This window comes from Bos mutus, chromosome 6 (assembly GCF_027580195.1).
Source record: "Bos mutus isolate GX-2022 chromosome 6, NWIPB_WYAK_1.1, whole genome shotgun sequence".
Lineage (NCBI taxonomy): Eukaryota > Metazoa > Chordata > Mammalia > Artiodactyla > Bovidae > Bos > Bos mutus.
Genome location: NC_091622.1, coordinates 86,892,030 through 86,903,202, shown reverse-complemented (window position 1 = coordinate 86,903,202; position 11,173 = coordinate 86,892,030). Strand labels below are relative to the sequence as shown.

General features: G+C 38.0%; 1 non-coding gene across 1 annotated transcript; it reads left to right on the top strand.

Annotated features, from left to right (window-relative positions):
• The first annotated feature begins 10,481 nt into the window (after positions 1-10,481).
• Positions 10,482-10,553, top strand: TRNAS-GGA (transfer RNA serine (anticodon GGA)). The gene has a single exon. It is a non-coding gene; the product is annotated as a tRNA-Ser (tRNA).
• The last annotated feature ends 620 nt before the right edge of the window (positions 10,554-11,173 follow it).

The window sequence follows — 11,173 nt, the reverse complement described above, 5'->3', positions numbered from 1 at the left end:
ATTTATTGTTTGTAGATGTTCTGATGATAGCCATTCTGTCCAGATGAGGTGATACCTCATTATACTTTTGATTTGTTTTTCTCTAATAATTAGTGATGTTGAGCATCTTTTCATATGCTTTTGACCATCTCTATGTCTTCTTTTTTTATTTCATTTTTAAAAATTTACTATTATTATTATTATTATTATTTTACTTTACAATATCTGTATGTCTTCTTTGAGGAACTATCTATTTAGAAATTCTGCCCATTTTTTGATTTGGTTGTTTGTTTTTTGACATTGAGCTATAAGAGCTGTTTGTATACTTGGGATATTAATCCCTTGTCAATCACTTTGCAAATATTTTCTTCCATATGTGGCTTTTCTTTTCATTTTGTTTCTGATTTCCTTTGCTGGGAAAAAGTTTTTAAGTTTATTAATAAGGTTCTATTTGTTTATTTTTGGTTTTATTTTCACTTCTCTAGGAAATAGATCCAAAAAATATATTGCTGCAATTTATATCAAAGAGTGTTCTGCCTATATTTTCCTATTAGAGTTTTATAGTATCCAGTCTTATGCTTAGGTCTTTAATCCATTTTGAGTTTATTTTTGTGTATGGTATTGGAGAACATTCTAGTTTCCTTCTTTTACACATAGCTCTCTGGTTTTCCCAGCATCATTTATTGAAGAGACTGTCTTTTCTCCACTGTATATTCTTACCTCCTTTGTCATAGATTAATTGATCATATAAGTGTAGGTTCATTTCCGGGCTCTGTTCTCTTCCATTAATCTGTGTGGCTGTTTTTATGCCAGTACCACACTATTTTACTTACTGTAGCCTTGTGGAATAGTCTGAAGATAGAGAACCTGAATCCTCTAGCTCTGTTTTTCAGGATTGCTTTGCAAATCTATTTAGGGTCTTTTGTGTTTACATTAAAATTTAAAAAAAATTGTTCTAGTTCTGTGAAAATTGCCATTCATAATTTAATAGAGATGGCATTGAATCTGTAGATTTCTGTGGATAGCATACTCATTGTGACAATACTGATTCTTCCAATCCAAGAACATGGTATATCTTTCCATCTGTTTGTGTCATCTTCAATGTTTTTATTAGCATTTTATAGTTTTTAGAGAACAGGTCTTTTGCTTGCTTAGATAGGTTTTTTACTAGGTATTTTATAATTTTTGATGTGATGGTAAATGGGAGCATTTCCTTAATTTATCTTTCTGACCTTCCATTGTTAGTGTATAGGAATGCAAGAGATTTCTGTGTATCAGTTTTGTATCCTGTAATTTACCAGATTCATTGATCAGTTCTAATAGTCTTCTGACAGCATCTTTAGGACTTTTATAGAGTATTATGTCACCTGAAAACAGTGACAATTTTACTTTTTCTTTGCCAATTGGATTCCTTGTATTTCTCTTTCTTATTTGATTGCCATGTCTAAGACTTCCAAAGCTATGCTGAAAAAAAGTGGTGAGAGTCGACCACTTTATCTTCTTCCTGACCTTAGAGGAAATGCTTTTAACGTTTCACCATTGAGAATGACATTAGCTATTGGTTTTTCATATATGAACTTTATTATGTTGAGGTAGGTTCCCTCTATGTCTACTTTCTGGAGAGCTTTTCTACATCTATTGGTATGATCATATGGTTTTTATTCTTTAATTTGTTAATATGGTACATCAAACTGATTGATTTGCAGATATTGAAAATCCTTGCATCTCTGGGGTAAATCCTGGTCCTTTAAAAGTATGTAAGCTTAGTTTTAACAATATTTTAAATTGTTTAAAATATTTAACAATTAAATTAACAATTTAGTATTTCAAAATATTATAGTTCTAACCCTTAAAACTCTAACCCTTAAACTGAGAAGGCAATGGCACCCCACTCCAGTACTCTTGCCTGGAGAGTCCCATGTACGGAGGAGCCTGGTGGGCTGCAGTCCATGGGGTCGCTAAGAGTCGGACACGACTGAACGACTTCACTTTCCCTTTTCACTTTCATGCATTGGAGAAGGAAATGGCAACCCACTCCAGTGTTCTTGCCTGGAGAATCCCAGGGACAGAGGAGCCTGGTAGGAGGCCATCTATGGGATCGCACAGAGTCAGACAGGACTGAAGCGACTTAGCAGCAGCAGCAGCAGCAACCCTTAAAAACCTTAATCTGTAGTGAAAACAGACAAGCAGCAATCAATTTTGAAATGTTTGTCACACCCATATTTTCTAATTAGAATATTCCATAACATCTAGAAACATGAAACCTCTAGAAAACATGTGAAAGTGCTGCACTCAATATGCCAGCAAGTTTGGAAAACTCAGCAGTGGCCACAGGACTGGAAAAGGTCAGTTTTCATTTCAATCCCAAAGAAAAGCAATGCCAAAGAATGCTCAAACTACCGCGCAATTGCACTCATCTCACACGCTAGTAAAGTAATGCTCAAAATTCTCCAAGCCAGGCTTCAGCAATATGTGAACCGTGAACTTCCTGATGTTCAAGCTGGTTTTAGAAAAGGCAGAGGAACCAGAGATCAAATTGCCAACATCTGCTGAATCATCAAAAAAGCAAGAGAGTTCTAGAAAAACATCTATTTCTGCTTTATTGACTATGTCAAAGCCTTTGACTGTGTGGATCACAATAAACTGTGGAAAATTCTGAAGGATATGGGAATACCAGACCACCTGACCTGACTCTTGAGAAACCTGTATGCAGGTCAGGAAGCAACAGTTAGTTAGGAGTGGACGTGGAATAACAGACTGGTTCCAAATAGGAAAAGGAATACGTCAAGGTTGTATATTGTCACTCTGCTTATTTAACTTATATTCAGAGTACATCATGAGAAACACTAGGCTGGAGGAAGCACAAGCTGGAATCAAGATTGCCGGGAGAAATATCAATAACCTCAGATATGCAGATGACACAACCCTTATGGCAGAAAGTGAAGAAGTACTAAAGAGCCTCTTGATGAAAGTGAAAGAGGAGAGTGAAAAAGTTGGCTTAAAGCTCAACATTCAGAAAACTAAGATCATGGCATCCAGTCCCATCACTTCATGGGAAATAGATGGGGAAACAGTGTCAGACTTTATTTTTGGGGGCTTCAAAATTACTGTAGATGGTGATTGCAGCCATGAAATTTAAAGACACTTACTCCTTGGAAGGAAAGTTATGACGAACCTAGACAGCATATTAAAAAGCGGAGACATTACTTTGCCAACAAAGGTCCTTCTAGTCAAGGCTATGGTTTTTCCAGTGGTCATGTACGGATGTGAGAGTTAGACTATAAAGAAAGCTGAGCGCTGAAGAATTGATGATTTTGAACCATGGTGTTGGAGAAGACTCTTGAGAGTCCCTTGACTTGCAAGGAGATCCAACCAGTCTATCCTAAAGGAGATCAGTCCTGGGTGTTCATTGGTAGGACTGATGTTGAAGCTGAAGTTCCAATACTTTGGCCACCGGATGCAAAGAGCTGACTCATCTGAAAAGACCCTGATGCTGGGAAAGATTAAGGGCAGGAGGAGAAGGGGATGACAGAGCATGAGATGGTTGGTTGGCATCACCAACTCAATGGACATGGGTTTGGGTGAACTCCAGGAGTTGGTGATGGACAGGAAGGCCTGGCATGCTGCAGTTCAAAGAGCCACAAAAAATCAGACACGACTGATCAACTGAACTGAAGTAGAAACATACCATTGCCTCATAGCAAAATTTCTTTTCTTAATATAGTATAAGATGTGTGTCTAATTAACCCAATATCTTTGGTTTCTCTCTTGGTGTGTTAGTCGCTCAATCCTGTTTGACTCTTTGCAAGTCCATGTATTGTAGCCTGCCAAGCTCCTCTGTCCAAGGAATTCTCCAGGCAAAAATACTGGAATGGGTAGCCATTCCCTTCTCCAGAGGATCTTCATGACCCAGGGATTGAACCTGGAACTCTTGTACTGCAAGCAGATACTTTACCATCTGAGCCACCAGGGAAACCCAAAGTACTTGAAATACAAAGCAATTTAAAAAATAATGTCATTTACATTAAAAACTTTGTGTCACTCACCTTCTCCTGGTAGACATGTAGAGACAGAAGAAAGCAGATATTATAAAAAGGTTAATGTTAATTCACATATATTCTCTAAATTCTCTTGGGGCTACTTATGCTTATATCCTCCTGTAACCATCTAATTTAAATTTTAAAAAAGACTGAAGAGATTTGGAGTCTTCAGGTAGGCGTTACTTCTGTCTTTGAGGAGAAGGAAGGTAGACTTATCCCAGGAGGTGAGAACTCTGTGATCTTTGTGGAAGAATTTCAAGTTCCAGGCTGGAAGAGAGAGTGATTGGCTCAGTTAGCAATTGCTGGTCCCCTCCTGTGTTCCAGGCAGCACCAAGCAAATGTAAAAGAATTCCAAGGTGAAGTTATATTGTTGCAGGAAAGAGTAGGGTGCCAGAGGAGGGTCATGTCCCTGGTCTTGGGAGAGTCCCTCGGACGGGACAGGCTACCAAGTGGGGGTCCTTGATTTCTTTCTTGGAAGGAAGACAAAAGTAGGTAATATTAGACCCATGTTGCAGTTAATGTTTCAGTATTTTATATTATTTGAAATTACCTGGATATTCAATGAATTTCCATCATTTAACTTAATTCAGCAAAATTCAAGTTAACCAAAAATCTGGAGAAACTATTTAGACAGACATACCCAAGACATAATTTTTCCTAAAGAGTTCACCTGAAAATTAATATCATTTACCTTTATTTTATAACGTATGGAAATCATACCAAGTTAATTCTCTTTTTCTTGCTGACAAGCTCTCCAACAAATATTTCTTTCTTTAATACTGACTCTTTTCTGCATCACATGAACTTGAAATTCATTCTGCCCAATTTACTTTTTAGAAATATTTAATTTGCAAGTGCTTACTTTTAAGTCAACTAAATAAAACTCTTTTTATAAATTTAATTTTGATAACATTATCTGGAGGTAGAGATGTGTCCTATATAATGTTTTAACTTGATTAATTGATCTGTTGCTGGTCTAATATCTCAGTGCAATTTTTTATAACCTTTTAGATATTTACCCTAGCTCTGTATATAAATGTAGAGTAGATTTGTTTGGGCCCCTTTCATGTTGGCCCATCTAATCTTAGGTAGTATTGTATCAAAACCTGTTGTTTTAATCCTATTAATGTCTGTTTCACTTATTCCATTTCTTTAATAAATATCTATAGATTTATCTTTTGGGAATGAGTCCCTTTAAATTTCTACCTTATTGGGAAGAAGTCTCAACTTTCTCTTCAGCTTTTTTTTTAATTCCGTGTTAATCAACCTAAGTAAGGTTAATTACCCTTAAACATGTATTAGCATTTGTAAGGCCCATTGAAGGGAAACAGAGACCACAAGTAAGCCTTCCAAAACCATTTTTTTGTTTGTTTGTTTGCTTATTTTAAACTAAGGGAGTTCCTAAGGTTTTCCCAGGTGGCACAGTGGTAAAGAGTCAGCCTGCCAATGCAGGAGATGTGGGTTCAATCCCTGGGTTGAGATTTAGGAAATGGCAACCCACTCCAGTATTCTTGCCTGGAAAATTCCATGGACAGAGGAGCCTGGTGGGCTACAGTCCATGGGGTTTTGAAGAGTCAGACACAACTGAGCAACTAAGCACACACAAGGGAGTTCCTAGCTTAACCATTATGCATATATTTTTCCCACCTTTGTTCCCCCCTCTATAAGTACCAATAAGCTGTTTATAATGAGAGCTCCCTAAAATTTTACCAATTTAGAAGTTCTTCTAACTGAAAAGATTCATCATCTGGGCATTAATAAGACATCTAAACAGTGACTCAATAAGATGCAAGAGGTATTCCCACAAGAGAGTGAGAATACCTGCCTCCTAAACAGGATCCACGAAGAAGGCAATGGCACCCCACTCCAGTACTCCTGCCTGGAAAATCCCATGGATGGAGGAGCCTGGTAGGCGGCAGTCCATGGGGTGGCTGAGGGTCGGACACGACTGAGCGACTTCACTTCACTTTTCACTTTCATGCATTGGAGAAGGAAATGGCAACCCACTCCAGTGTTCTTGCCTGGAGAATCCCAGGGACGGGGGAGCCTAGTGGGCTGCCGTCTATAGGGTCACACAGAGTCGGACATGACTGAAGTGACTTAGCAGTAGCAGCAGCAGCAAACAGGACCCAGAAAGGTTATTCTGAAAAATGGTCTAAGACAGTAAAGGCCATTGTTGCACAGGTTGACTCAATGAAGGTTAAGATGGCAAAAAGCCCCTGAGAATTGGCACAGACAAAAGACTGCTAAGAATATCAGTCTATTAGATTGACAGCAAAATGTACACCATGTGTATACCTTCCAAATGGCAGAGATCAAGTTGTCAACACACACACACACACACACACACACACACACACACCGTTCAGGTAAAGCATTTACATCTCAAAGGCACAGGGAGAGAAATGCAAGTTCCTCCTAGAACAACTTTTGTTTAAGGTCAGAATTCTTAAAAGGTGTTTTATCAAGTCAGCTTTCTCTAACTTAACTATGTACACAATTATTTACTGATATGGCAGGTGACTTTATCCACTATATGTATGATCTTTTACAAAAGTATGATTATTTTCAGAAATTCAAACCAGTTACAAAAGATTACAATTTACTAAAATAAAACCCCCTTACTCCCATCCCTCAGAGAAAATCATTGTTGATAAATATTTTGTTGAATATATAATGCACAGATGTATATATTTATATCTACAAATATTAAAACAAATCACACTGTGTATACAGCTATGTATATAATTTTACAAATAAATTTACCACATTGAGTGAAATTTTATTTTGCTGACATAGATTGACCCAATTCCATACTGATTAGATCTACATAGGTCTTTTAGCCGATTTTCACCAATACCAATACCAATAGTACTTGAATGGTTCTACTTGCATGTTTGTATATTTGTCTGATTTTCCTCTTCTCCTCATGCTGCTGCTGCTGCTAAGTTGCTTCAGTCGTGTCTGACTCTGTGCGACCCCAGAGACGGCAGCCCACCAGGCTCCCCCATTCTCCAGGCAAGAACACTGGAGTGGGTTGCCATTTCCTTCTCCAGTGCATGAAAGTGAAAAGTGAAAGTGAAGTCGCTGAGTCGTGTCCGACTCTTAGCGACCCCATGGACTGCAGCCCACCAGGCTCCTCCATCCATGGGATTTTTGAGGCAAGAGTACTAGAGTAGGGTGCCATTGCCTTCTCCGCTTCTCCTCATACCTACATGTAATTTTTTGTAAAACCAGCAGTTTCTAACTTCAAAATATATTTATTTTCACCATGTTTCATCATATTCACGTTCATTCTTGTCACCTGAAGTCCAAGCTGCTCTCCTACAGACCTCCCAACCATTCACCCACCTTTGTTTCCTTTCTTTAGTTTCACTTGCAGCACCAGGACCACAGAAGAGCCTGAGAGACCTCTGTCTTCTGTTCCTCAAAGTTTCTCTATCTCAGCACTATTGCCATTACAAACTGGATGATTCTTGGCTACTATTCCAAACCTTGTAGGATATTTGGCAGTATCCCTGGCTTCTATCCTCCAACACCAATACTGGGACACCCGTTGTGATACCATAACTTACTCCAGACATATTGTCTCTGATTGAAAACCACTACTAAGCGTACTCCTTCACATTCTGATAAAATGTCAGTTCTTTACTAACCTGCCTCGATTACATATCCCTTCATTCTGCCTTTGTTCGTTCTGGTTTGGCACCCTGGCCTCCTTGCTTTTCTACATCAATCTCTCTTTCCCTTTGTACTTGCTTTTCCATCCATCTGTCTTAAATGCTGTCCCCCAGTCAATTCTTGATTACTTTCTCACTTCATTGGTGTCTGCTAAAATGTCATTAGAAGAGACTTCCCTGGTCACCCAGTATAAAGTATTCTTTAAATTTCAATCATTCTCTCTTTATCCCCACTTTTTAAAATGTAATTGTTCCTATCTGATATTTTTAAGTATAAATATCTGCTTTAAATTTATCTCTTTCATATGCATTAAAATCAAGGAAGAGGTAGACTCGCAATAGAACTAGATGGGTTTCCTTTGTAGCTCAGCGATAAAGAATCTGCCTGCAATGCAGGAGATCCCAGTTCAATTCCTGGGTAGGGAAGATCCCCTGGAGAAGGGATAGGCTACCTACACTATATTCTTGGGCTTCTCTGGTGGCTCAGCTAGTATAATAGTATTTAATATTGCTGAAAATGAATTGTCATGATGAACATGAGCTCAAGTTCAAAGGATTCAACCAAAAACTAAGATAAGAGATGTGTGTTGGGGAAAGAGAGAGAGAGGGCACACAAGAATATGTCAAAATTGGTAAACTGAGTGCATTTACATGAAATATATGGAGCTATTCTTTGTATCAGTCTTTCAGTTTCTCTGTAGATGTAAAAATTTAACAAAAAATTTTGGAGAGCAATAAGCTATCATTTAAATATTTATTTTTGTATGTCCTCCCATCTACTGTATAGTACATCTTTTTCTTTAAAAGTTACCTTGACAGAGGGATGGGATGGGGAGGAGGTGGGGTGGGGAGGGAGGTGGGAGGAGGTTCAGGATGGGGAACACGTGTACACCCATGGCAGATTCATGTTGACGTATGGCAAAACCAATACAATATTGTAAAGTAATTAGCCTCCAATTAAAATAAATAAATTTATATTAAAAATAAACAACTTGTAAATAAAAATAAATAAATAAAAGTTACCTTGACTCCTTTTCATTCTCTTCCAAAGACAGAACAATAGTCTTAACTTTTTTTAGTTTGACCCAATTCATATGACAACTGAACCAGAACAATTTGTAATTCTGATTACCTATGCATGTGATTAACAGAAGTACCTAAAGAAGCTCTATAGAGAATGTTCTTCTGAATTTTGAAGAAACAGAGACTCCATTTTTGAAGAGTGCACACAAGTGTTCAGGTATACTGGGACCTAGAGCAAAGCAGTAACTCCACTCAAACCTGGAACAGACCTACCTGCAGGTCTGGGGAAGTGAAGGTCCACTGTGGCTCACAGTTGGAGCAAGAAGATTAGTAGCAGACACCCCAGGGAATATTCATCAGAATGAGGTCTTCCAGGGATTGCCATTTTGGCACCAAGACTTAGCTCCACCCAGCAGTCTTCAGTGTTGGAATGCCTCAGGCCAAACAACCTACAGGGTGGGAACAAGCCATCAGCAGACAGACAAAGTCCTCCTATAAACACACCCCTTGCCATGACCCTGCCCACCAGAGGGAAAAGACCCAGGTCTACCCACCATGAGCAGGCACCCATCCCTCCCATTAGGAAGCCTGCACAATCCCCTGAACCAACCTCACCCACCAGGGGCAGACACCAGAATCAAGAAGAATTACAATCCTGCAAACTGGAGAAAGGTGATCACAGACTTAGAAAGTTAGGCAACATGAGATGACAGAGAAATATTAATATACGTCAGATGACAGAACAAGGTAAAACCCCAAAAGAACAACTAAAGGAAGAGGAGATACCTGAAAAAAATTCAGAGAAATTATAGTAAAGGTAGTCTAAGAAATGTTTAATAAAGAACTAGAATCTTTGAAGAACAAACAGATGAATTATAGAATAACTGAAATGAAAAATATACTAGAAGGTGTCAGTAGCAGAATAAATGAGGAAGAAGAATAAATAGGTGAGCTAGAAGGCAGAGTAGTAGAAATCACTGTTGCAGAGCAGAATACAGAATGAATGAAATGATGAGAGTCTAAGAGACTTCTGGTACAACATTAAATGCACCAACATTTGCATTATAGAGATCCCAGAAGGAGAAGAGAGAAAGAGCCTGAGAAAAAATTTCAAGAGCTAATAGACAAAAGCTTCCATAAAATGGGAAACACTCACTCAAGTTCAGGAAGCGTAGAGAGTCTCATATAGGATAAACCCAAGAAGAACACACAGAGAAACATATTAAACTGGTAAAAATTAAAGACAACGAGAAAATACTGAAAGCAAGAAAGGAAAAGTAACAGCATACAAGGAAATCCCCATAAGGTTATCAGTGTATTTTTAAACAGAAACTCTAAAGGGAGTGGCATGATATATTTAAAGTACTGAAAGGGAAAAACTGAAACCAAGAATATTCTACTCAGAAAGGCTCTTATTCATATTCAACAAAAAAAAAATCAAAAGATTTTTAGACAAGCAAAAGCTAAGAGAATTCAGCACTAACAAACCAGCTTTACAACTAATGCTAAAGGAACTTCTCTAGACATAAATAAAAAGGCCATAACTAGAAATGAGAAAATTATGAATGCAAAAGCTCACTGGTAAAGGCAAACACACAGTATATGTAGAAAATCATCTATAAACAAGTATGATATCAAAACTAGCAATTAGAGGAGAGTACAAAAGCAGGATATTGGAAATACATTTGAAATTAAGAGACCAACAATTTAAAACAATCTTGTATAAAAGAGAATGCTATATCAAAACCTAATGGTAACTTCCCTGGTGGCTCAGAGGTTAAAGCGTCTGCCTGGAACGCAGGAGACCCGGGTTCGATCCCTGGGTCGGGAAGATCCCCTGGAGAAGGAAATGGCAACCCACTCCAGTATTCTTGCTTGGAGAATCCTCCTCCTTCCGTGGAGGGAGGAGCCTGGTGGGCTACAGTCCATGGGGTCGCAAAGAGTCAAACATGACTGAGCGACTTCACTCACTCACTCAATGGTAACTGCAAATGAAATCTACAGTAGATACACAAAAAGGACAAAGCAATTCAACTACACTAATGGTATTCATCAAATCACACAAGAAGAGAATAAAATATGAAGGATAGAAAAACAACCTACAAAAACAAATCAAAGACAATTAACAAGATGGTAATAAGAACATACATATTGATAATTACCTTAAATATGAATGGATTAAGTCTAAAAGACATAGACTGGCTGAATGGATACAAAACAAGACCTGGATATGCTGTCTTCAAGAGACCCACTTCAGATCTAGGGACAGACTGAAACTGAGAGGATGGAAAAAGGTATATCATGCAAACAGAAATAAAAAGAAATCTAGGGTAGCAATACTCATATAAGACAAAATAGACTTTAAAATAAAGTCTGTTACAAGAGACAGAGACAAACACTACCTAATGATCAAGAGATCAATCCAAGAAGAATGTATCACAATTTGTAAAT